Raw genomic sequence first — 5,356 nt, 5'->3', positions numbered from 1 at the left:
ACTTATGCTAATTTTTAATTTTTACACTATATATTTCTTTATATTGCAATTTTACAAAACAATCATTGTATATATTTCTCTCAACTATGTTCGTGTACTTGTATATACATATATTTTAAATTAATATAATTATAATTAGAATGTTATTTTTAAAATATCTCCTTCATTGACTTTTAACCGATTTTTCGAATTTTAACGTTAACTCATAATAGGCTTAAAATGTACTTACAGAAAACTTTAAACACTAAACTGGTAAACTAAACTCTGTAAATATGTAAAGGAAGGTGCAACCTGTAAAATTTAGTGCTTGCTTGCTTCTGGAGGCTCATGATTTTCTAGTTAAGTGTAATTGTTTACTTTAATTGCATTTTTCTCAAAATGAATTTTTAACAATTATTTGCTTAAGAAAAACATGATAACTTAAGTAATTATTATAGTTTTGTCTTCAAATTTTTACTGAATGTTTCTCATACTGGTACTAATGTAATAGACCTCCAAAATTCTAATACCTGTAATATATTTTGTTTTATGAAAGTTTTCTTTGAAAATCAAGTGAAAAAAACTTTCAAAAATTAGAAAAATATACGTAACACACCATAACTTTTTTCTTTTTTTAAATATCATTTAGCTTGAGGTCTATTACACTTGAAATGGTTGTACAATGGTTCTGCAAAAATTTCATTGCAAAAAATGTACTGGTTTTTCATGTAGAGCGTTTTCCGTTAACGAGTTTTTTTCGCTAAAATTACTTAAAAAATCTACTTTTTTGAAAATGTATTATTTTTTTTAAAATATTTTTTATATTTTTCTTTTAATAATATCAATACACATCTTAAATAGCAAAAATGTGCTTGAAAATATTTGTTTTTAAAAAATTTTGTGTCGAAAGTAGTCGCATACCTTAAAATATTCAATCATGATCTCGCGGGGGTTGAGAGGAGGAAAGTTCAAGTAGCAATCAATCGTCCTACGTATATTTGTTTTCTTATATTGGAATTGAGTAAGGTACATACGTATGTACAAATTCCATTATAATACTATCAAACAGACATATGGTGAGAGAGCAAGACTTCTTTTTACGGACTCTCTCACTTACGAGATTAGAACTTTAAGCATTTATAAAGATTTAGGTGTCCATAAGCAGTTATTTGATTTTTCAGAGTATCCTCCTGACCATGAATTATATCCCATAGATAATAAAAAGAAAATAGGCTCTTTTCAGAACGAGCTTAATTCAAAACCCATTTTTTAGTTTATTGGGCTTCGCTCTAAAATGTATTCCATTCGGACGGAAGATCTTGAAAAGAAAACTGCCAAGGGGAATTCAAGATCTATCGTCAGAAACCACATAACTTTTAATGATTATAGAAATTGTTTGATTTCATTTACACCCTCTTATCACACCATGAATAGAATCGAGTGTAAAGACCATAATTTATTTACCATCCAGCAAAGCAAAAAATCATTAAGTGCTTTTTTGATGATAAACGTTATCTATTAGATGATGATATTGCCCCGTATGCTTATGGCTTCGGTATATGGCAAGACTATGGAAAATGTTCGTAACCATATAGATGTTCAGCTAGTTAATACAGAGCGAAGGGCTAAAAAGTTAGTTGCATCATCATTCTCTAAACGTTTTAAAATATTCAATCATGATCTCACGGGTGTTGAGAGGAGGAAAGTTCAAGTACGCTCCATCGTCCTATGTATATTTGTTTTGTTATATTGGAATTGAGTAAGGTACATATGTACAAATTCCATTATAATACTATCAAACAGACATATGGTGAGGACACGGACTTCATTGTGTGCATGCTTCAATCAGGATGTTTTACTCCCTTTGAAAAATGTGACAATGGCATCACTTCGTCAAAAAACTCCAGAAACCAGTAGTGATCTTTGTTCTCTTGGATATAATGTAGTTGAGATGTGGGAACACGAGTTTCTCAAGATGTAGAAGGAGAATGATGATTTGTAGCAATTCCTGAAACACCATAAATTGCAAGACCGTTTAAGACCCCGGGATGCCTTTTTTGGAGGGAGAACAAACGCTGTCAAATTATACCACGAAGGAAACTCCAATTATGTGAACTTTACATCGCTGTATCCTTGGGTAAAAAAAAAAAATTGTATTTTGTTGTTTTACTGATTTCAGAATTTTTTTTTTGTATAAATATTAAGTATAAATATCTTTAAAATGCTTTTTTGTAATCATTTTCTTTTTCTAGGTGAACAAATATTATACATATCCAGTGGGTCATCCTCAAATCATCACTAAGAATTTCAAAACTATTGACAATTATTTCGGGATCGCTAAGTGCACTGTCATACCACCAAGAGGCCTGTATTTTCCTGTACTGCCATACAGAAGTCAAAAAAATAAGCTTATGTTTCCCTTGTGCAGAATCTGTGTGGAAACAACACAGCAAGGAAAATGTTTACCGGTACATGGGTGACCGAAGAAATAAAATTGGCAGTTGAAAAAGGATACATCCTAAAAGAAGTAAATAGTTCTTCTCGTTTATAATATTCAACTTTTCTTAGAGTTCATTGTCCATTATTACTATTTTTAAAGTTATTTGACTAGATATTTTTTATTATAATATATACAATCATTCTTTTTTAAACAGATCTCCGAAGTTTATCACTTCGACGAAACATCTGATTCGTCGATCACTGTTTCGTGATTCTATTGATTTATTCTTAAAAATCAAGCAGGAAGCAAGGGGGTGGCCTTCAAATTGCGTTACAGAAGAAGATAAAATGAGGTATATAGAAGAGTATTTTGAAAACGAAGGAGTATCTTTGGAATATTCTAAAATCTTAAAATTTGGGAAGAAGGCAGGTGGCAAAATTGCTATTGAACAGTTTTTGGGGACGGTATGAAAAAAATTAAATCCCTTTCAATATTTAAATGAAACGAAATTTATTAATTATTATCATTGTCGCTTTTTTTCAGATGGGGTATGAACTGCAATAAAGCTCGCCTAACATACGTAAACACTGTCCCGGAATGTAATAAAATGTTTGCTGATCCCACAAAAAATGTATGTGAATTTTTATTGTACACTTTTTTTTAAATATTTTTTTCAGTGTTATTGTACTTATAACATATTTTACTTTTTAGATTAAAGATATGTTTTTACCGAATGATGAGATAGCATGCATTCATTGGGTATCACAAAATCAATTTGTGGCCCAGGATTCTACCACCAACATCTTTATTGCGGCGTTCACAACAACCTGGGCTAGATTGAAACTTAACCAAGTAATGGATAAATTGGGAGAGAATGTCTTATACCACGACACAGACTCCATAATTTACGCCCAAGACAGAAACAATAATCACCCTCTTGGGAATTTTCTAGGAGAGTTCACGGACGAGCTGGACGGGGATACCATTACGACATTTATATTTGGTAAGCTTTTCTCCCTTTTTTTTTCCACCTCTGAATTTCACAAATGTATGTTATTTTATCAAAAATTAACATTTGTTATTTTGGGTGGACCGAAAAATTGTGCCTACGATTCTGCTTCTGGAAAAACATGTTGTAAAGCTCTAGGTTTTACATTAAATTTCAAAACTTCTGAAAAATTGAATTTCGAATCCATTAAGAAGATGGTTTGCAAAACTCAGCAGTGACCCCATTGCTCTGCAGAATCCAGCGAAAATCTGCGATGCGAAAAAGAGATCAACAAGCCCGAGACAAAGCTGTATAGGATCGTCTACGATAAGAGAATGATTCAACCAGACCTGACGACGCTCCCTTATGGTTATTGCTGATTTAACAACAACAGTGTTTTGTGGGTTAACCTAACGGTATGCTTTTGGCATCATGAGTCCACCAAAGAGAGGATTAGGGCTCCTGGCCTCTTTAAAAAAAGCGCATCTTATCCCTTACCTCACTCGGGTGATGAGAAAAAAGGGTTCTAGTGTTTGCTTGAAATGTGTATGTGTGTCCGTGCGTAAATAAAAATGAGAGAAAAAAACATTATTTAAAAAAATCATTTATTGAAAAATAATAATACTTATAACATATTTTCCTTTTTAGTTTAAAGATCTGTTTTTACTGAATGATGGATTAGCATGCATTCATTGGTAATCACAGAAACAATTTGTGGCCCAGGATTCTACCAGCAACATCTTTATTGTGGCGTTCACAACAGCCTGGGCTAGATTGAAACTTTACCAAGAAATGGATAAATTGGGAGAGAATGTCTTATACCACGACACAGACTCCATAATTTACGCCCAAGACGGAAACAATGATTCCTCTCTTGGGAATTTTCTAGGAGAGTTCACGGACGAGCTAGACGGGGATACCATTACGACATTTATATCTGGTAAGCACTTCTCTCCTTTTTTTTTTTCACCACTGAATTTCACAAATGTATGTTATTTTATCAAAAATTAACATTTGTTATCTTGGGTGGACCAAAAAATTATGCCTACGATTCTGCTTCTGAAAAAAACATGTTGTAAAGTTCGTGGTTATACATTAAATTTCAAAAATTCTGAAAAATTGAGCGAATTTTGAAAAACGAAGCATTTTTTTTTCTTTAAAATTAAAATGCGAGGGAACATTGAAAATAGTTTAAATTTCTACACGAGGTTTTCGATCCTAACAATCTCGTTATCTGAATGAATAGTTTTAATATATTAATAATTAATTACTTTTAACTAATTAAGATTGTTTAAATTTATAATTACTTCTTTTTTTTAATTTAATAATTATGAATAGTAATTTACTTGGCTGCTGTTGAGAAACTGATCTGAAAAGTTTCCTTGTTCCTTGTAATATTTTGTAATCGCCCTGACATACTTTAGGATCCGGGAAAGTTCACTGGAAATAATAACTGCAAATAATAATCAAAAATAGTCTTCTCAGCCGTCCGCTCTGCTATCTCGTTATTCTATTGGACGTTTACCATCGTCCTTCTACTTCCTTGTATACCCCTATAAAAGGGATGACACAATTGTAAAACCTCACTTCTTAGCTAACAATAAAAGCTTTTAAGTCAAAAATCGATCTCATGGCCTATTCCGTTTATATCATTATTTCTCAACAGCAGAGCGTGGTTCACCTCAACTGGGCCCCTCTTGCTTAATCTTCCGTTTTGACTCCGCAATGAGAGCAGCTACCGTAACTGGGTCGAAACTTCTTCCACTGGAGGGAGATTAAGGTAATGACTCGAAAAGACAACTTCATTCTTTGAGAGAAAGGATGTTTACGTAACCTAGCCTGGAGGAAGAAGCTATCCTCATCGTACACCCTCTGTCCCTCAACTGGAATAGAAGCGTGCTGAAAGAGAAAGTAATCTGCCCTCTCTGAAAGAATCCTGAGAAAAACAA

At 32.7% G+C, this 5,356-nt stretch overlaps 1 non-coding gene across 1 annotated transcript; it reads left to right on the top strand.

Moving 5' to 3' along the window:
* The first annotated feature begins 2,748 nt into the window (after nucleotides 1–2,748).
* LOC107437440 (uncharacterized) lies at nucleotides 2,749–3,268 on the top strand. The gene is made up of 3 exons (XR_011636791.2): nucleotides 2,749–2,883; nucleotides 2,963–3,050; nucleotides 3,131–3,268. It is a non-coding gene; the product is annotated as an uncharacterized LOC107437440 (transcript).
* Nucleotides 3,269–5,356: the final 2,088 nt, after the last annotated feature.

Source organism: Parasteatoda tepidariorum, chromosome 8 (assembly GCF_982258835.1).
Source record: "Parasteatoda tepidariorum strain Cologne lab strain chromosome 8, Ptep-v5.0, whole genome shotgun sequence".
NCBI classification, from domain to species: Eukaryota; Metazoa; Arthropoda; class Arachnida; order Araneae; family Theridiidae; genus Parasteatoda; species Parasteatoda tepidariorum.
Note: the sequence above shows the minus strand (reverse complement) of the source record. Positions and strands in the feature narration are given on the sequence as shown.